Source organism: Tamandua tetradactyla, chromosome 4 (genome assembly GCF_023851605.1).
Source record: "Tamandua tetradactyla isolate mTamTet1 chromosome 4, mTamTet1.pri, whole genome shotgun sequence".
In the NCBI taxonomy this organism is placed as follows: Eukaryota; Metazoa; Chordata; class Mammalia; order Pilosa; family Myrmecophagidae; genus Tamandua; species Tamandua tetradactyla.
The window spans coordinates 152981247-153004349 of NC_135330.1; the positions used below are offsets into that span (position 1 = coordinate 152981247).

At 33.9% G+C, this 23103-nt stretch overlaps 1 long non-coding RNA gene across 6 annotated transcripts in view; it reads left to right on the forward strand.

Moving 5' to 3' along the window:
* The first annotated feature begins 11128 nt into the window (after window positions 1-11128).
* LOC143679448 (uncharacterized) overlaps window positions 11129-23103 on the forward strand; it is a 206903-nt gene continuing 194928 nt past the window's right edge. For all 6 annotated transcript variants that reach the window (XR_013173778.1, XR_013173774.1, XR_013173773.1 and 3 more), the window contains exon 1: window positions 11129-11364. This is a non-coding gene — a long non-coding RNA (uncharacterized LOC143679448). The remainder of the gene's footprint in view (window positions 11365-23103) is intronic.

The following is a 23103-nucleotide window of genomic DNA, read 5'->3' on the forward strand; positions in this document are numbered from 1 at the left end:
ACAAGTACCAAAATGTTCAATAAGAAATAGAACATCTGAACAGATCAAGAACAAATAGAGAGATTTAATTATGATCTCCCAAAAGAAAAGTCCAGACCCATATTGTTTACTAGTGAATTCTGTGAGGTATTTAAAGAATAATTAATGCCAGTTTTTCACAACCAAAAAAATAAAAAAGAGAGGCACTTTCCAAATCTGTCTGAGGTTAGTATTACTCTAAAACAAACAGCAAATAGATCAAGGAAACTACACACGATTAACTTTTGTGAATACAGACATAAGCATGCATAACAAAATACTAGCAAACTGAATCCAGAAATACCTATAAGGATTAAGTGATAAGGTGGAATTTATCACAGGAATTAAAGATTGGTTTAGCAATCAAAAATTAACACAATCCACCATATTGATAGAATAAAGACCAAATCCATGTAATTATTTCAGTTGACAGAAATAAAGCATTGGACAATCTCCAACAACCTTTCATGATTACAAAAAAATAATAGACAAAACAAAATGGTTAGCAAACATTAAAGTGAAGTCTCTAGCCAGTGCATTAAGTTCCATGTGACAAGATTTTGCATAGGGAAATTTTCTAAGGAAACCACTAATGAAACCCCTATTTGTATTGATGTCTGTTTTCAGCAAGGTAGCAGGATACACAATCAACATAACCTATCAACTGTAGAGAGTTCTGGGTAAAACGGTAGAGCAAGGATTTCAAGACTTAGTTCATCCTTCAGGGTAGCTAGTAAATAGTCAAGAAGTATCTGAGACAACTGTTTGGGGGTTCTGGAGACCAGAAGAACACACCCAGGGAAAAGCTGAAGGAAAGTACTAATATGGTCTGTAAAAAGCTGTGAGTAAATCTCTCCAGGCTGTGGTGGATGGGGCTCATTCCCCACTCTCATGGCTAGCTGCTTGTGATCCAGGCCCTGACTGGAAATAAAAGTCCTCTTCCCTAAAGGACTAGAGACAACAAAAGGAGAAAAAAAAAAAAAAAAAAAAAAACTAGAAAGGTTAAAAAAAAAATACAGCAGAACAGATCAACATTTCCCACGAAGAAACAGGGGAATGGAAGATTTTCCCTGGGGATGAAACAATTGCATAAATAGTATAATTTCAAAAATGAACGAGAATCAGATGAGTAAGAGTTGAAAAACTCTGATCAATTAAACATGAGCTACTCAAAGTGTGTATAATAAATTGAACCAAGTGTCAAATAATTGCCTGAGCACAAAGCCAATCAACAATAAAACCCTTTGCAAGAGAGAGAAAGTGGCCTCCAGAGTAAACTCATCAAGATAATCAGATGTCTAGATACCAGTGTGCTAGTTTGAGATTGTTGTGCACCCCAGAAAAGCCATGTTCTTTAATCCTCATTCAATACTGTTGGGTGGGATATTTTTAAACTATTTTTTATTGCTATGTATTATATATTCACACACCATGTAATCATCCAAAGTAAAAAATCATTGGTTCATAATATCATCATATAGCTATTCATTTATAATAACAATTGACTTTTTTTCTCTAAAAGCAATAAATTTCAAAACACATCACAACGATTAGCTGTAAAACAGATTTTGGAGTTTGGTGTAGGTTACAATTCCAGAGTTTTAAGTTTTTACTTCTGGATGTTATAAGATACTGGAGACTAAAAGAAATATCAATATAATGATTCAGCAATCATACTCATTTGTTAAACCCTACCTTCTTTGTATAAGTTCACCATTACTTTCAATCTTTCTTCCACTCTTTAAGGGTATTTGGGCTATGCCCATTGTAACTTTTTCATGTTGAAAGGGGTGGTCAATACTATGTGAGACAAGGATGGAATAAGATGATGTTCTTGAGAGACTGGGTCCTTTGCATTTCAGGACTTATCTGGTCCAGGGACCGATCTGGAGGATGTAGGTTTCTGGAGTTATTCTAAGTGTATAGAACCTTTGTAGAATCTTGTATAACACCCTAAGTGTTTTTTAGGATTGTCAGGAATGGTTTTGGTTAGAGTTTGCCAAGCTATGGTAAGTAGTAATGACTGACTGAAGCTTGTGTAAGAGTGACCTCTAGAGTAGCCTCTCGACTCCATTTGAACTCTGTCAGCCACTGATACCTTATTTATTACACTACTTTCCCCATTTTAGTCAGGATGGCATTGTTAATTCCGTGGTACCAGGGCCAGGCTCATCTGGGTGAGATATAATCAATTTGTTTCCATGGAGATTTGATCCAGCAATTGTGAGTGGAAATTTTGATTAGGTGATTTCCATAGAGATGTGTCTCCACCCATTCAAAATAGGGTTGCTTTAAGAGGAAACCATTTGGGAAAAAGCATCAGAGCCCACACAGCCAGAGAGACCTTTGGAGATGCAGAAAGAAAATACCCAGGAGAAAGCCATTTGAAGAAGCCAGTAGAGAAAACCAGCAGCCATCGCTATGCACCTTCCCAGCTGACAGTGGTATTCTGAACCCCTCATCCTTTCTTGTGCCAAGGTATCTTTCCCTGATGCCTTAGTTTGGGCATACTCTTAGAACTATAAATTTGCAAGTTAACAAACTGCCTATTTAAAAGCCATTCCATTTCTGATATATTGCATCCCAGCAGCCTTAGCAAACTGATAGAACCAGATAAAACTTACAAGCATTACTATGAAACAGGAAGATGTGGCTCAGTCGAGGGAACATTGTAAAACTTCAGAGGAGACATAGAAATTGGAAAAACTAATCAAAGTGTTCAAACAAAACACCTAAATCAATTCAAGGGGATGATAAATATGGCTAAAGAGATAAAGGGTAGTAAAAAGACACCGTTGAGCACAAAGAAGAGTTTGAAAATATAAAAAGAAACATAACAGAAGTGATGAGAATGAAAGACCTAAGAGTGGAGATTAAAATGTGGTTTGATTAAACAGAGTGGAGATTAAACAGCAGGTTTGAAGGCAGAAAAAAGAATCAGCAAGCCAGAATACAGGACAGTTGAAATCTTACAGGCAGAAGAACAGACAAAAAAAAGAATGGGGAAAACTGAGCAGGGTCTCAGGGATTTGAATGGTGGCACAAAGTGCACGCATATACCCATCATGGGTATATTTCTAGACACTGGCAATGAACAATATGAAAATGAAACTAACAATTACATTTATAATAGCATAAAAATAAAATAATTAAGAGTAAATTTAACAAAAGAAGTAAAACATACTTTGAAAACTATAAAATATTCCTTAAAGAAATTAAAGAATTAAATAAATGGACATCCCATGATCGTGGACTGGAACACTTACTATTGTTAAGATGTCAATGCTCCCCAAATTGACCTACAGAATCAACACAGCTTCTAGCAAAATTCTAGCTGGTCCTTTTGCACAATTTATTAGTTAATCCTACATTCATATAGGAAATTAAGGGACTCAGAATAGCCAGAATTATGAAAACGTACAATTCCCGGTATCCGACTCACTATAGAGCTATTATATTTAAGAGCACATGGAAGTAATATAGAGTAGACATGTATATCAATGGAAAACAATTGAGAATCAATAAATAAACAATTAGAAGATTTTGAATGTGTGTCATGACAATTCAGTGGGAAAACAGTCCTTGTAGTAAGCGGTACTGGAACAAATGTATATATAAATGCATAAAAATGAACTGGGAGCCCCAAATCACACATTTACAAAAATTAACTCTAAAGGGGTCATAGAATTACATGTAAAAGCTAAAATTATAAAAATCCTAGAAGAAAATATAGCAGTAACATTTCATGATCTTGTGTGAGAAGCCTTTTTTTAAGATATGATGCCATAAGTACAAATAACAAAAGAAGTAGATTATTGGAATTGAGCAAAATTTTAAAAAATGTGTTTCAAAGAATATCATCATGAAAGAATAACATCATGACATAAAAGGAAAAGGAAACTGAATGGGAAATTTCCAAATTATGTATTTGATAATTGGCTTTGTCTAATAGATAAAGCTTAGAGATCAATAAGAAAAAGGCAAATAACTCAAAATTAGTTTTAAATGGCTAAATAGTTTTAAATACCTAAAATTTTGCTAATTTGGGTTATTTTTAAAGCAATTAGATACTAAGATTTGAATTTGATGCATGTGAACTTTTCTTTTCTTTTTTCTTTCTTTTTTTTTTTTTTTACTTTTTATTTTAAAATAATTTCAAACTTACAGGAAAGTAACAAAAATAATACAAACTCCATGCAGAGCACTCCTACATATTGATACCTACTGTGTTAGTTTGCAACTGGCTGGAATGTAATACACCAGAACTGGAATAGCCTTTAAAAAGGGGAATTTAATAAATTACAAGTTTATAGTTCTAAGGAAGTGAAAGTGCACCAATTAAGGCACCAATAAGAGGTTACCTTTACTCAACAAAGGCTAGTGATCAGAAACACCCCTGTCAGCTGAAGTCACATGCTGGCAACTGCTGGTCCCTTGCTCCTGGGTTCCATTGCTTTCAGTCTGTGTTACTGTGGGGGATCCTCGCTTTACTTCTCCAGGGCTGGCTTTCATCTCTTGGCTTCCCTTGGCTCTTTCCAGGTTCTAGCTTCTTTTCTTTTTTATTTTTATTAATAAAACCAAACAGCATACAATATGAACATTTTTTTCATCATGTAGTTGTATATTTATCATCATGATCATTTCTTAGCACATTTGCATCAATTCAGAAAAAGAAATAAAAAGAAAACAGAAAAAAAATTTATACATACCATACCCCTTACCTCTCCCTTTCATTGATCACTAGCATTTCAATCTACTACATTTATTTTAACATTTATTCCCCATATTATTTATTTATCTTTAACCCATATGTTTTACTCATCTGTCCATAAGGTAGATAAAAGAAGCATCAGACACAAAGTTTTCACAATCACGCAGTCACATTGTGGAAGCTATATCATTATACAATCATCTTTAAGAAACATGGCTACTGGAACACAACTCTACATTTTCAGGCACTTCCCTCTAGCCTCTCCTATATATCTTAACTAAAAAGGTGATATCTATTGAATGCTTAATAATAACCTCCAGGATAACCTCTTGACTCTGTTTGGAATCTCTCAGCCATTGACACTTTATTTTGTTTCATTTCTCTCTTCCCCCTTTTGGTCAAGAAAGTTTTCTCAATCCCTTCTTGCTGAGTCCCAGCTCATTCTAGGATTTCTGTCCACGTTGCCAGGAAGGTCCACACCCCTGGGAGTCATGTCCCATGTATAGAGGAGGAGGGCAATGAGTTTGCTTGTCATGTTGGCTGAGAGAGGCCACATTTGAGCAACAAAAAAGGTTTTCTTGGGGATGACGCTTAGGCCTAATTTTAAGTAGGCTTTGCCTATCCTTTGTGGGGCTAAGTCTCATATGAACAAACCCCAAGTTTGGAGGCTCAGTGTATTGCTTTGGCTGTCCCTACTGCTTGTGAGAATATCAAGAATTCTCCACTTAGGGAAGTTGAATTTTCCCCCTTTCTCACCATTCCCCCAGGCTACTATGAAGCAGTAAACAACATACGGGGTAAATACAGAGCTCATCTTTATCTCATTTATACAGCAAGGTGCTACTGTTCAGCATGTCTGCTTCACATTGATAATTCCAATTTGAAGTGATTAATCTTACATCCAAACAACAACTGTCATCCTGAAATCTCCCTTTTCTGTTATTCTAGGGATTCCCTTTGTTTTACTCCACCCCTCTTTCGGCATGTGTTTGGTGTGTTCATTTCACAATATTGTGAAATTTGTCTCCAGTACTTACTGGGAAAAAACAACAAAATTATAGTTTGGAAAAGTTTTTTCTTCTTAATTTTGGAGGTTTTACTTAGTGTATTAGTCAGGGTTCTCTAAAGAAGCAGAACCAACAGGAGATATCTATAAATAGGAGATTTATAAAAGTTTTTATGCAACCATGGGGATACAAGAATCCACAATCCATATACAGACTTCAAGGCTGGCAACTCCAATGAAGAGACTTGAGGAACTCCACAGGAGAGGTTTGCTGCTTGAAGAAACAGTAAAAATTCTTTTTGCTCCCTTAAAAATCTTCAACTGATTGGATCATCTTATTTGTGAAAGACACATTAGTTGATCATAGATGTAATCAGCCACAAATGAAACAACTGACTGATGATTTAATAAACCAGACATGAAATACCCTTGCAGTAACAGGCCAGTGATCGCCTGAGGAGACAACTGGACACCATGACCTGGCAATGTTGACACCTAAACTTAACCATCATACTTCGGTTTCCTTGCTGTTTCTGTTGTTGCCGTTGAGAAGTTTGATATTATTTTGTTTCTGTTCCTGAGTATGAAACCTGTTCACCCTACCCCCTTCCAAACTCCTGGAATATTGTTGAAATTCCTCTCTCTCCTCAGAATGCTAAAATTTCACAGTAATGCACCTTGGAATGGCTTTATTTTCACCCATTGTTTTGAGCACTCTTTAGGCATTTTCAATAACAAAGCTCAGATCTTTGAATGATGGGACATTTTCTTCAGTTATTTATCTACTCACTGTTCTTTTCTTTTACTGCTCCTTCTTTCTAGAACTCCTGTTTTTAAGAGAAATATAAAAGATCCTGGACTGGCCCTCTAATGTATATTTGTTATCTTTTTTCTTCTCTCCTGACGTTATTTTCCCTCCAACTTTTCTATTGAAATTTTCATTTCTGCTAAAATGTGTTTAACTTTTAGAGAATTAAAAATTAGCTATGTACTTTTCCAGCATCCCTTTCTAATTTTATGGATATTATATCTTATCTCTCTGAGGATATCAATGATAGATTTCCTTGAAGTTATATTTTAATTGAATAGTATTGCCCATTTTTCCCAATTTTCCCCTTTGATTTTTCTCAACTTCTATAATATAGACTTTCTTAATACACCTTGGATTCTTTACTATTACAATTTGACCAAAGTTACGAGTGAAATTTGTTCAATTTTATCTTCACTGTAGGTTAGAATGGATAGGATAATTGATGGAGTAAAATTGTACCAATGATTTTTAGATCTTTCCACTTATCAGATTCTCTAAAAAAGAATCTACTCTCATTCTTAAGGGTAAAGTTATAACTGCTAGCGTTTGAGAGTTAAGAAGCTGAAGAGGGCTAAAGGTCCATGTCTTCATTATTTAGTATGATTATGACTATTTAATCATTCTGCTTTTGTTATTGTATTAGCTCCATTTTTAAATATTTGCTTACTGTCAGCTTATAAGCTTCAAAGCTCACTCTTCTTCTCGTGTCCCACTTCAGGACAAGACAATAAGAAATCCTGGGTGCTCCATCTTTGGCGACTTTTGGGAGATTCCAAAAATTCCCTGAATATGTGAGAACCCTTATTCTGGTCCACACCTGAACCATGGTAAAATCCTTGGTTAGTCTCCTTTCTTTGCTCTCTCCTTAACCACAATAAAACCTTAGGGTACTCTCCTTTCTTTGCACTCTCAAACCATTCCAGGCTTGCTGGAAGGACTTGCTCTACTCTCTCCACTGAACTCAATAATATGTAATAAGCCTCATACCCTCTGCATATGTATGTATGTGGCATCATCAGTCTAAACCCTTTTAGCATCAAACTTTGGGTGGGAGTCTCTCTTGCTTTCATAGCGTGCCAATAATACCCTGTTTTCAATTTTACCAGGTGCCATACCAGAGCCCTATATTTTCTTCTCTAGACAATACAAATTTGGACATTTTAATCGAAGTAGCAGCAACTGTTCAACATTACAGAGAACAATGGGAGTGTCTCAAAAAGTTTACCAAATCTTCCTTATTTTAAAGTTCCCTTTGCTTCTAGTTCCAAAGAATCAGGTGCTTCCAGTTTTTATGCTCTCAAGGAATTCTTTATTGTAAATGTGGTTCTTAGGTCTCTCCACTCATAGCTTGGAATTTGGCATTTTTCCATCTGTTACATAGATTATTGCTCATCTATTTGCTTTTCAGGTTCCAAAGTTTGTAGCTGAATTCTCCTCTTCTGCTTTTACCGTCTTTGTGTTTTTGTCTGGTAAAAATACTTTTGTTCTAGTATTGCGGTGTTCTGAAAAGGGGAACAGTGAGATGCATAGTTTAAATCTCCTATCTTAACCCAGAAGTTACCAAGCCTTACAAGTTACCAAGCCTTACTTTTCTTCCCCATAGACTGTTTTTAAATTCCACATCCTACATAATTATTCCAGTAACCATTGATTCTTTCTTTTATAGATTATTATATCCTTCATTAGTCTTCATGTAGAAGTTTGATACTTGGTTATATGTTATATTTATTGTTCTCTAGGTCTTTCTAGCTATAGTTATTGATCTTCTTCACCAGAGTGGAAGTTTCATGGATGTAGCATATGTATCTTTTCTTTCAACTTCATCTTTTTCTTTAAATCCAACCACACATAGCATAGTTTATTTCAAATAGTAGTTGTTCCACCCACTTTAAAATAAATCAATAAATCAATGGATATTTTCCTGAAGTCTTTTTTTTTTTGATTGGTAATAAGAATGAAACATTAAGGTTGTTTGCTGTCATGTTAAAAATATAAATTAAAAAAATAAGGTTATTTCAACCTATAATAAAATGATTATTCATTATAACCAATTAAATGTACAATAATTATTAAGTATTTGATATGTTGCGGAGATAATACTTTTCATATTTACTCAGAAAAATATTATTCCTAATTTTTTAGGTATTTTCCTTTAGCAAATTGGTTAACTGATTCAGTTTTTTTAATACTCATTACAATACTTCGTAACCTGTGAGCCTCAAAATTAGAGTAAAAGTTAATAAAAGATAATAAATGTGTTTTCAACATTTTGAATTATTTACACATAGAAAGTGGAATCTTTAAATTAACATAAATGTTTTATCTTAAAGCTGTAATACAAAACTGCTCTGCTATCATGCTTTTTAATCTTCCAAGTGTGACAGGTTCCTGAAAGCCTAACATATTTGTTAGACACATTGGCTTGGTGGTTGTTCTACTTTGCTAGCTGCCGGAATGCAATACACCAGAAACAGAATGACTTTTAAAAAGGGGAATTGAATAAGTTGCTAGCTTACAGTTCTAAGGCTGAGAAAATGTCCCAGTTAAAACAAGTCTATAGAAATGTCCAATCAAAGGCATCCAGGGAAAGATACCCTGGTTCAAGAAGGTCGATGAAGTTCAGTTTCTTTCTCAAGTAGAAGGGCACATGGCGAACACAGTCAGAGTTTCTCTCTCATCTGGAAGGGCACATGGCGAGCACGGCATCATCTGCTAGTTTCTTCTCCTGGCTTCCTGTTTCATGAAGCTCCCCAGGAGGCATTTCCCTTCTTCCTCTCCAAAGGTTGCTGCCTGGTGGACTCTGCTTCTTGTGCTACATCATTCTGCTCTGCTCTCTCTGAATCGCTTTCTTTCTCCAAAATGTTTCCTCTTCTATAGGACTCCAGAAACTAATCAAGACCCACCGAAATGGCTGGAGACATGCCTCTACATAATCCAGTTTAACAACCACTCTTGATTAAATCACACCTCTAAGGAGATGATCTAATTAGTTTCAAACATACAATATTGAATAGGGATTAGAAGAAACAGCTGCCTTTACAAAATGGGATTAGGATTAAAACATGGTTTTTCTAAGGGACATACATTCTTTCAAACCAGCACAGTGGTAAAATTTATTTTCATAAAAACGCATTTTTGAAATTCATAATGAACATTATTATTTGTTTACTCTATAAGAATTTTATGGTTTTCTTATTTTTTTTATGTTAAAAGCTTCCCCAAACTCAGAGATTTTATAAAACTATCATAAAAACCCTAGGAATACAGTCTTTCTTATATGAATTATTATATATCTGTTCTCATTCCCATCAGTTTGTACTCTATGTTTTTAGGGGGACTGGCAGCCTGAAAAAAATATTATCAAGTTTTCATTGCCAACTGGCTTCTGATAAATTTTGTTAATAGGAGTCCCTGCAAGGAAATTAGATATTAAAGGAAGGAGAAATCCAGCTCTTCCCCTTCTGCCTTTCTTGCAATTAATCACCCACAGTAGAAAACTGATATGGCAGCAGCATCATTAGCAGCTTTGGGACTGATACTGTCCAGTCTTTTACCAGATTTCAGTACCAGAAATCTTGGCACAGCCTTTGCTATATGGTACCCAGTAGGTGTTCTCCGCACCAGCAGGAAGGCAGCTCCTCTTTGGCTTCAGTGATGACCTTCAGTGCTTCCATCACCACTCTGGCCTCTTCCCTTGGATCTCAGTGATGCCTAATCAGCTCCTGCTTAGCAGTTACAGAATCTCATATGATATATCTAACAGTATTCCTGAACTCTGTTTTTGTTGTTTTAGGATCCAGATGATGAAAACAGAACCCACTTTCTCTTTCCTTTTCTAATGAATTCTGTTAATACCATTCTCCTGCCTTTTGTTTTACTTGACCTAGAGTTGTCAGCTGTTTCTTGTGGTTACAGATGTCTGAGTTACTTTTCTTCATTTGTTCTTTTAGCCATTCAACATTTTTTGTTGCAATACAAGATTTCCTGTAAAGAATCCCTTCTGTAAGAGATATGTAGCCTGCATATTTTGACTTGCTTGACTTGATTTAAGTCAGAAAATTGATAGGCCTTTTTAGGGGCAACTTTTGGTTGAAAGCTATCTAATATTTTGTTAAGACCTAAAGTTTTAAAAGTAGTGAAAATAGAACAATAAATAAGTTAATGATTTAAAATGATAAAATTGTTCAGATTTTATACTTGGTTCATACCATATTAATAACATATCAGAATACATCTGCCATATTTTCCCATATCTCGAGTGCCACTAATTTTAAAAATGACTTCCCATTTCTAATATTATTTATTTAATTATTTATCTATTTATTATTAATTAATTTATTTATTTTGCATGGGCAGGCACTGAGAATTGAAGCCGGGTCTCCGGCATGGCAGGCGAGAACTCTGCCTGCTGAGCTACCATGGCCCACCCTCTAATATTGATTAATGAGTATTTTGCTGGTATGAATCTGTTATGTGCCCCAGAAAAGCCTATGTTCTTTTAATTCATTGCTGTGGATGCAGGCCTATTGTGGATGGAATCTTTTGCTTAGGTTGTTTCCATGGAGATGTGACCCTGCCCATTCAAGGTGGGTCTTAATCCCCTTGCTGGAGTTCTTTATGGGAGGACTCTGCCTTTTATCAGAGACATTTTGGAGAGCACTTACAGAAAGGAAATACCCCAGGAGAAGCAGGAAGGACCCACAGAAACTGAGCGAGCCATTTTTAGACCAGCCTCCTGGTGAGAAGGACCAGAAGATACCATGTACCTTCCCACGTGACAGAGAAACCCCAGATGCCAGCAGCTTTTCCTGAGAGAAGGTATCTTCCCCTTGATTCCTTAATTTGCACATTTTCATGGTCCTAGAACTGCAAATTTGTAACCTAATAAATTCTCATTTGAAAAAGCCAGTCCATTTCTGGTATATTACATTTCGATAGCTTTAACAAACTGAAGCAAGTATTAAATTACTAATTTTATTAATGAGAACTCTCAAATATTGTCTCAGTTAAAACAGCAGAAGTTTGTTGTTTCATGTTTTTAGAGAATAGAAATGTCAAGAACAAAGTACTGGCAGGGCATGCCTTCTTTTGGAAGATGTAATATTCCAGCAATCTTAGTCATAGGAGTCTCTCTCCTTTTGTGTCTGGTCCTCTGATTTCCAATGACTCTGGCTTCTTCTGATTGCATATGAATTTTTTCTAACTTATAAAGAGTCCAGTCATGTGGACTAAGGTCTACCCACATTCAATTCAGCCTCATCTAAATAGTTTATTCTAATAATAGCATATTCAAAGATCCTATTTACATATGGGTTCACATCTAAAGAACATGTATGAAGATTTGAATTAGTCTTTTGTGGGGTACATGATTCAGTCTCCAACTACCAAAACCTCTTAGCTTGTCAGGCCTGCAAGAAGATACTTTATAGCAAATTTCAAAGCCTCTGGTATTCAGAATAGAATAAAATTACAGAAGCATGTTTTTAGATTGCCTCTGAATTCTGTCAGAATGCTAGCTGACAAACTCAAAGGTTTGAAATTCAGGTTAGCATAATTGAACATGAAAACAAGGTATAACATATTGAGTATGTTTAAGTGCAATAATGGATATTAAAGATTACACAATACATAGTTACTATAATTCAAATGCTCTGAAATGGCTTATTAGCTGAAATTTTATTAATGAAACCATAAAATAAACTTAATTCAGTAGTATCAGCAAGGTAAATTACTTTGATTAGAGTACAATTTTTATGATTTGGCAGCTTTGTAATGCTGATTATAAATATTAGATATTTAGCAAAATTATTGTTACAGATTAGGGAACTATCATATTAACTCAGATAACTGTTTAAAATGTTGATGTTATCTGATGCTAGTAAAGATGTGAATAAGTACACACATATGGAGACATTGTTAGTTGGACTGAACGTTATTCAACTATTTTTGAAAAGTAATTCAGCTCAATATATTTCAATTTTAATATGCTCACAGCTTATATGCAGATAAATCAGTTTTGGAAATTCTTCAGAATTAAAAGCACTTCTATGTTTGTTCATATGTTTTAGCACAAGCATGATTATTGCAACATACTTTTCAGAATATCAATGACAGTTGATACATAATGACCAATTTATGATACAATACTTCTCATCTTCAGTGATATTAAACTATTTTCTATATTATATATTATATTAAATTAATTATATAATTACAATATAAAGCTAGTTTCTCTTCACCGCTCTCTCGTTCTCTCTCCATAATTCTAGTATATAGAAAGAAAGGGGCTGTTATTGCCACTGTTATTACAATTACCACTTGATTTATGTTATTTCTATTTGGGTAACTCTACACTGTTTTTTGAGCCTCAGCAAATTGTATTATCATGTTAATTTGGAAAACAAAATAAAAACATTTTGTTTCTAAAATGGCAAGCCATGAGCTAGTTAAGAAAAAAGGTTAGTAAAGTTTTTCAGTGGGATGTTGTGAAGTTACGCTAATTATGAGTTAGATAAAATAAAGTTGGAACATATTTTTTCAACATATTTTTCCTTCATGTTCTTCAAAATTAACTGCTCTGTTAGCTCCTTGCATGCTGTAAATATAATTCCTGAAAACTGAAATATCCTCTATAGTTGAAGAAAGATAAGCCTATACTACTTTTCTTCATGGAATCAAATTAAATTTGATAAAGATCAGTTTTCTAGATGTACCACTAAACCCTATTTTCTTAGTGTGAAGAAACTGAAAAATGGGTCTGCTAAGGTACTTAATGCATCAAGAAAACCTTTTATCTGCACCATTTTATGAGTCCCAGTCTCTATCACTCTCAAATAATGACAGGAAATCATTGAAACAAAAATGCTTACTATCCTACAATAGCAATAAAAAATACATTTACCTTGCACCAATACATCTATTATCATGTAACTTCAGGGATATAAAGTAAAGATAAATGGAGACTCTGAGACTCTGTACTGTAGCCTACTTGTTCAGTATTTTCCATTGGTTTAATGTTAGAGCAGCAAGAAGACAAAAATGGGATTTTAATGTTATGATTCATTATTCGTGTTGTTTTTCAAAAGTACCCATTTAACACCATGCAAAAAAGTTAAAGGGCATGTCATATGCCACTGCGCTAGGCATAAAAATAAAACCTATATAAAATAAAATTTTTCTTCAATCTAGAAAGGAAAATACAAATGATCATTCATCATAATTTAATAGTGTCAGGTGCATGGGTGGTTCAGTGGCAGAATTCTCACCTTCCACACAGAAGACCTGGATTTGATTCCCAGACGATGCACCCCACAGACAAAAAAATTAATAATGTCAATATAATATATAAAGGTAATAATTGTATAAAAATGAGAATAATTTTCCAATTTTTTATCACATTTTTAAATTTAAAGTTACCACATCACCATAGTGTTCCCATAGAACAAACTGTCATAGATCACAGTGCCAAATTCTGCTTTAGTTTCAGCTGTAGCTGCAGTCCTGAAAAAGCTGAATATCTGAAATATGATTTATGGCACCTCTAAAAGAAATAATGATTAATGACAATAGGGTTCTGTTCTTTATAACCACAGTTAATCAGCATAACAGTATTTATATAAGTATATGGATATGTATATATTATCAATATCTTCACTTCCAAATACAAACGTACCTCTCAGATTTTAGCAGGAATAAGAGACTCTCCTTTATATTTTGTATGTTGAAACTATTACTTTTATAACCAAAATATTATGAATTTTCAACTAGTTAAATAAATGAGAAAATACTCTTATTATGACTATAAACAGTGTCAGTTAAACACCTCTGAGAAGACTGTTATGTTATAATTTGGATTCCCTGAAAGCAGAGTCTGAGACCAGGCTTAGGTGCTGGTAGTTTGAATGGGCTGAGATCCAAGAAACTGGGCCCAAGGTGCAGGAGGTGGGTAAAGGGAAAACCAAAGTAAGGCTATCATCAAAATGGTTTCTAGATCAATGGGGCCTCTATCTTGCCAGGATGTCTGAAAGACAGACATATTGCCACTCCAAATTGTACAACTGAGGAAGGGTGACTGGTATAGTTATCTACTGGCTTCCATCCCTCATTTGTTGACAGTTTCCTCCTATTCCTCTGTTGCGAACTGGCTTTTTAATGGTTAAGCTCTGGTCAGCCTTTCTAGATGAGCAGATTCCTGTGGCTTCAGTGAAACCCCCGCAGCAGAAATTACAAAGACGTGTGGCACAGATCTGTTGTGAGATGCTGTTGGTTTGAATTTGAACTAGTTTAGTGTTATTCACTGCAGCTGGGGCTGAAGTCAGGGACCCTTAGGCGATAGACACCACATTGGCACCAAAGCTATAGTTTATAAACCCTTGAGCTAACAAATAATTACAACATTTAAAATAATTATACTAGAGGTTATATACTATCATAATTCTAATCTCTAATTTTTGGTTTTCTAACATCCAAACAGTGAACAAAATAACCTTCAAAAGTTTTTTTCAGTTTAGGAGATGTCTTCATTTTTGTCATGAGTCTTTCAAGGAAGAACTGTTAGGTATTTTTTTTACACACTGTGAGGATGAATTAAAAGCTGATATTAAATTGCACCTTTCATGAAGGAGAATTTTCAAACAAACTCAGATTTATTAAAGTAAATCATCTTTAATATAAACATAATGGAGAATGTATAATATGGGCAAAAAAATAGTTTAAAGATGAGCAAGGAACTCTCAAATGATTTTTTTTCTCCATTGTTCTGATGTATATGTGGGCATGTAATTGTTAGGGGAAATGCACAGTGTAGTTGCTTTAGTAGCAGTTTAGGAGTATACATTAAAAATATTTAAACTATTTTTAAGTAATCATTGATATATTATAGCTTAAGTATGCCATAAAACAGAGTTTTATTTTCTGTGGGTGTTTTGTATATTTGTGTAGGTTAATTAAACATTAAAAAAATTCAATTGTAATATTATGATGTTTTTAATGTATGTCCTTCTGTAGCACGCTTAGTAATTGTCTGCTAAATTGTACTAATTGTACACAGGTTACTGGTGTTGACATCTTTCCAGTTGGAGAAAAATATGGAAATCTGACCTTCCTTTCATCCCTTTAACTTTTGTCATTTAAAATATAATTGTCATAAAAATTTCCTCTGCATACATTTAGACCCATGTCAACCAATGCTATTTTTGCTTCAACTCTCAAACGTAATTTAGAAAAGTCATCGAGGAAAATAAAATGGATTGTATTTAACCATAATTTTACTCCTTGCATTGCTTTCTTCTATCATTTCCTTTCATTTTATAGACTTTTCTTAAGGCATTCCTTTCAGGTCTGTCTGCTGTTGCCAAATTCTCTTCATTTTCCTTCATCTGAAATTTCACTGAATATAGATTTCTTGGTTGAGTTTCTTTTCTTTCAGCACTTGCAAAATGTGCTATATTCTTTGTCCTCCATAGTTTCTGACAAGAAATCACCGTCATTCAAATTATATTCCCCTATAGCTAAGGTGTCACTTCTCTCTTTGTCTCGTTCTTCTTCTTTAGTTTTCAGAAGTTTGACTCTGATGTATAGTGGGACAGATTTCTTTGGTTTTATTCTATTTTGGGCAGCTCAGCTTCTTGAACCTGTAAGTTTACGTTTTTTGCCTACAGTTTTAGCTACAGTTTTGGCAAATAATTTTTCAGCACCTCTCTCTCTTGTTCCTCTCCCTTCAGGACTCTGATGAAACGTATTAGATCTTTGATTACAGTCCAACAGTTTCCTAAGGTTCTGTTCTTTTTTTTGAATAAATATTTTTATTAATATTTTATCTATATTATTTGGATTGGTTTATTTCTGTTGTTATATCTTCAAGTACACTGATTCTTTCCTCTTTCCCTACCAGCCTGTTCTTGAGCCCAGCTGTTGAAAATTTAATTTCAGTTGTTTTGCAGTTCCAGATACACATCTGTTTCTTCTTGAGCAAATGAGTTTAGATCAAGTAAGATCTTTGTGGTGATGGAAAAGTTCTGAATTTTAACTGTAACCATGTCAAGTCTTGCTTATTATAATTTTGCAATATGTTAAAACTGGGGGATCCTGGGCAAAGGGTACATTGGATCTCTCTGTATTGTTTCTTACAAGTGCATGTGCATTTAAGATTCTCTCTAAATAAACATTTAATTTTAAAAAGTAAAATATTAAAGAAAATAAGTACATATGTCCTTTCTACTCCAAATATTTCTCTATAACCTTACTCTTCAAATTAGACTTTATCCTTTCATGAAATAAGAAGTTTTATTATTATGACTCCATACGAATCACCTCAAACTTAGTCATTTAAACGAAATTAATAATTTATTCTGTCTCATGATTTCAGCTAGTCAGCAAAGTCTCAACTGGGCAATTCTAAGTGGAGTCTCATTTGTCGCAGTCAGATGAAAACTGTGGCCAAAATGCTTTGAAGCCTTGAATAGGGACCCGGAGAATCACTTGCAAGTTAGCTTATGCAGGTGGCTGGTAAATTGTTGACTGTTGACTGGGAGTCTTAGTTCTTTTCCATGTACACCTCTCCCATGTGCTTCTTAAGTTCTTGCAAGTCTGAATTTTAAGGTGGCTGGCTTTCTCCACAATAAGTGATGCAGGAAACCATGATGGAAATTATAATGTCTTCTGTGACCTCCTCTAAGAAGTCACAAATCATCACTTCCTCAGCATTCGGTTACTAATGTAGGTGAAGTCTGAATATTTTGTGGGAAAAGAGTACACATGTTTGTTAGAAGGCCAGAAATATTAGTTACCATCTTGGGTGCTAGCTAAAACAAAAACATGATAATTTCATCAAAAATCAAATAACCCCATATCCCTAACAACTGGTCCTTTTCTCTTCAAAATTTACATTTTTAAATAAGCAATATAGAATAGATCTGGTTGTAAAATCATACTTCTGATGCCAAAGTTATCTTGAGTAGATACATATAACACCAAGTTTGACTGGCTCAGAAGAGAGTATCCTAGATTTCTAAATTTACATTTAGGGAATTAAATAACAATATTGAATATGCATAAAGCTCAAAATTTAAAAACACATTATTGAGCACTTACCATGTACCAAACTCTTGCTATATTTTTTGGGAAACAAAGCAGTTACTATTTTAAGTTTTAAGATCACAAATTATGAGCAATTATACCAAATTGTCAATTTTGAAATATGCTCCCCTCCCATCACATTATTATTAATCAGGTTAGAAAGTAAGAAATATACTGTATATACAAACATACAGATGAGAGAAGAAAAATAAACATATATATGCAATGCCAAGTTCTCAAGAAAATTGATGAAGCAAGGTTTCGACTGCTATTTAAAATGATGAATTTAACATCAAGGTTTTGAACATAATAGAGATTACATTTTTCTGAACATCAGTTTCCAGATATCACAAGAGATCCATGGAAATATGATTATGAATAAATAATTCACTTTTTTTACTTTGTTTACTGAAATATATATTTTAAAATATATTCAGCCAAATATTATAATAGCAACTAGTTTGAAAATTAAAAAAAAAATGAGCTAGAATGTAATGTTGATGGGATGTAAATATTATTATTCTCTACTTAATCACATAGAGAAGTGAATTCAAAGTAAAAAGTGTACATGGCATATTTAACTAATAATGGCTGAAGAAGAGAAACATGATTACATAACTGACGTATGAAAAAAAGTTCATTAAATTCTCCCTTCAGCAATAATCTATGCACAATCTCCTCTGGGGAGAAAAAGCTTCTATTCTGAAAGTTGAAGTTTAATTGTTAATTATCATATACAATCCTCTGTAATAATGCTAATTGGTTTCTTAGTGGTTGTACAACTGTCCTCAGAGCTGTCATCTTGCAAGCTAACATGAAATATTATGATATTTTAATGTTGCATGAGTGCAGCATTGCAGAAAATACAGTATAGAGAAAAATTGTTCAATGGTAATTGGCAATCCTGAACCAGACAATCTTTTCCCTTTTGTTCTTTAAATCCTCAATGCTGTTTAATGAAGACTGTAATAGAACTTCTAGAAATGCTTGCTCAGGAAAACATTTGATACTTCATGATAATGTATTATAATTATACTTGAATTTTTAACCACTTCTCACATATTTTGAAAGGTTGAATTTATTTTTCAATAACTTTGCTTAATAAAAAAAGTCAAATCTACACATTTTCACTTTTATTGTTAACCTGAATTATGCTAACCTATTTGGCTATTTAGAGTAACTATAATGAAGAGAAAATAATCATAGAATATCTTATAACTATTTACAAATTAGATCATATGCATTCAAGAGCAATTAGTTACATATTTAACAAAGGAGCACAATATTTATTATATCATATATTTGTGCAGATTAATAACAATAAATCATATTAATAATAATGATGGTGTATTGAACATTCTTCATGCCAGACTCAATGCTGAGCATTGAATTAAAACCTATTAACTTGCTGTCATTTGGGACTCATACAATGAACTAGACACACTATGATGGTTTCTATCTTCAACAAATTTTTCTACACATTCATATATGCATATATGTTATTTTAATGACTGAAATATATATATCCATATATATAATCCTAATTTTTGTCTTCTAAATATTAACTTATGTGTATATACACATGTATAGATACATAGCCAATCTAAATTCATATAGTATATATATTTTTAAGACAGAGATTGAGATAATCATTAAAATAATATTACTCTGGAGATGCTCATTAAACTCCTAAACAGGCTGGTATGTATGAAATTAAAGGTTTTTTCTTTAAATGCTGAGAGAAACCTATTATTTTTACATTTACAAATAAATCATTCTTAACTTCAATGAAATATATCTTGAATTATTTTTGGCAATAGCAAAATAGTGCTAATTTTGTATTTCTACCTTCTATCTACCTTCTTGTCCTTTCCTTTCACTAAATATAAAACAATTCTTAGTTAATGTAAAGCATAAACTAATGTTTGCTTATGTAATTTTTGAAAATGAATCACTCATTACTTTTTTCACCAATAATTCTAAATGCTGATCAAGCAATGTATTACTATACATGATGTTCTTGCAATGTGATATAATTGCATATATATATGTATGTATGTGTGTGTATGTATGTATATTTCTATATATAATTTAATTTTATACTGCAATGCAGTTGACTTTTGTTAACTGTTTCTGCCTCATATTAAAAAAAAACTTGAGGTTACATATTTATACATACATGTGTATACATATATGTATATATTTTAGATTTGACCTCATGCAATTATGGGAGCCGGTTAAGCAGTCCCTGCTATAATGCTGTTGACTTTGTGTCCAGCAGAGCTTGAAGTCCACAGGCAGGCAGCTCAAAGAGAACACTGGATGCAAGTTGCTGGGAAACAAGATGCTGGAAATCACAAGCAGTAGCTGGAACCCAGATGGATGGACTGAAACTCCTATTGTTGTTGTTTCTTCTGAACTTGGTAACGTGGGTGTCCTGTAGAAGCCGAGTTCTTTGCCCTGAAGGAGTTGACTATAAATCTAGGAGAAAATGGAACAGTTTCAATTCCAGTCCAGACCAAAGGGGTAAACCTACAGTTAAACCATGTATTTGTGTTAACAAGATATCTTCTTTCAATTCCCCACCTCAAATCTACACAAATCTCTCTTTGTGACCACCCTAACCAGATATATACAAGAAAATGTATTCAGAGAAATGTTATTCAGCCCAATCAGGTGAACTTCTTTTAAAACAGCACTGCAAGAGGTAGTCAGAAGTTACACTTGGATTTTTAGGAATGAAGGTTATTCTTTCTGTGGTACTACAATATATATTTCATTTAGTCCTGAACACCTAATTTTAATGGCATGTGATCTATGCCTACTTCTTTTACATAAATATAAGTACTTACATAGGGAGAAACATCAATTTAAATAGTGACTTGAGAGCAATTCAGAAATACTAAACAAACGTTGTGGGATCCCTTTAGCCAGATTCTTTCAACTTCACACTAGATAATTTTAAAATGCTCTGCTTTGATTTTGTCAAAATTCCATGACCTATGTTTCAGTGAAGACAGTGCATGCACAGCCTGGTATTGCACAAATGAGCCTCTGTATGGGTCCCTCGTGTTGCTTATGTCTTCACAGGAGCCTGGGTCCCTTAGGGAAAAAAAAAAAAACTTTAGCTCCACAATCAAATATTTTAAATTGTTTAAAAATAGCTCAAATTAGCATTTTTGCCATTTAAAAATAACCTGCTTTGTAGCAGCCCTTCAACTTCTCCCAGTTTCACCCAGTGTCTCTTTTCAGTGGATTAGCTAAGACTGCGCTCATGAGGCCCCATGCTGCTCCAGTTCCCAGGAACTCTCTGACCCCGCAGCTCCCCACTCTGCCGACTTCGCGATACCAAGATTTGTGTCTCTCCTTTCTCCCTTCCTTTCTGCTCTAGCCAGGGAGTTTGGGAGTGTCCCTTCACACCTTGTCTCTGGAAGGCTTCCCACTGTGAGAGTCTCTCCCTTCCAAGCAAACCTGTTGAAGTATTGCCTCAATAAATGGCTTGTGCTGTATTGCCATCTAATGGAAAGACATTTTATTGGTCAACTCCAAAATCCTTAAATTTCAACTCACTACACCTGGGTATGTCATATGATATGTTTTCCTATGTGCTACACACCGTCAAATCATTTCCTTAAAACCATGTTTGTTAAGGTATAATTTACATTAAATAAAATTCATGAATTAAAGTTACAATTTCCTTAGGTTTGGCGAATATATACCATTTTATATCCACCATAAATTCATGATATAAAACAGCTTCATTACTCTAGAAAGTTCTCCCATGACCCTTGACAGTCAATTTCTTCTTGCTACACTCCAGCCTGGGATATTCACTGATTTGCTTTTGTCATAATATTTCTGCAACTTCTGGAAATACTATGTGTAAATGGAATCCTACATTATGTAATCTTTTGTGTTTGGCTTTTGACTTTTGTTTTGTTTTGTTTTTTTCATTTTGCAAAGTCATTTTGAGATTCAGCCATACTGAAATTTTTGGCTTTCTGGAGTTATAGTTTTTATTATTTTTGGAAATAATTTAGTTTTTTATTTTTCTGCCCGTCCCTTTCTGTATTTCATGTACACACGATGGATTGATTTATATTGTCCCACAAATCTCTGGTGAATTTATTCTGTTTTCAGTCTTATTTCTGTTCTCTATTTTCAGGTTCAATGGTTTCTTCTTCTGCATTATCTGTTTTATTTGTCTCATCTACTGCATTTTTAAATTTCAGATAAATAAATGCATTTTATTTCAGATTTTCATCTCCCAAACTTTCATTTAAGTCTTTTATATAGCTATAATGTTTATCCTCATCATGGTTATTTTCTTTTTATCATACTGAACTAATGAATGAGATGGTTATATCTGTTTTAGTGTCTTTATCTTCTAATTCTGTCATTTTTGTGTTTCTAATGATTGGTTTTACTGGTTATAAGACATATCCTACTGCTGTTTTTTTGTCTAATCATTTTGTATTGGATATGAGACATTATTAATTTATGTTGTTAGATGCTGTATTTTGCTGTATTCCTTTAAATGATATTGACTATTTATTTATTTATTTATTTATTTATTTTTACACGGGCAGGCATCGGGAGTCAAACCCGGGTCTCCGGCATGGCAGGTGAGAATTATACCTTTGCATTCCCTCCATGATTTGCTTTTAAGTTTCATCCCAATGGCTACAGAATTGCTTTTATCCCCAAAGTTATTTAGCCCTACTATTACACTTCGAAATATTTGAGAACTCTACCCTGTGCCCTAAGTATTAAAGGGCCTCTCCATTTGAATGGTGGAAATGCAAACTCTTCTCAGCTCTATTGAAAACTCTGGGATATTGACTTACAGCTTTTCATTGGTTCTGTCCCTCATCTCAGATACTTTCCTTTTACAAATTTACAGATTAGTTATCAGACAAAGATTCAAGGGGACTCTTCTGAAGTTTGTGAAGCTCTTTCTGATTCTGCGTATCTTTCTCTCTATGTCCCTTGGTCTTCTGAATGACTCTCTTTGTGTCTTCTATTCAATGACATTGACAACTGTTTATTTGAACTACAGCCTGGACCCTGCCTCCAGTTATAAAAGCCTGAGCAATTATAAAGCTCATTTAATTTGTTTTCCCTCATTACTGTCATGTGCTGCCCATTATCCAGTTTGTGACAAACATTAATTCACATTTCTGTTCTGTTTACTATTTGCTAAGACAGATATTTAAATAGCCATCATTGTATTTCATTATGGCTGGAAGTAGAAATTAAGACCGTTTTAAGGATCTGTTTGTTTTCTAATTATGCCATTCAATGATTCAGATAGTGTGCCTAAATTTTATACCAGTTAAAAGTCCTAAAAAAAAAGAAATGATATTCAATCCCCCCAAAATAGGAAGTGATGTTTGTAATAATCAATACACCTTTAAAAATAATTTAAATGAGACCCTTTTAAATTTTGCTAAGATCTTGCTGAACAATAAGCATTATCTT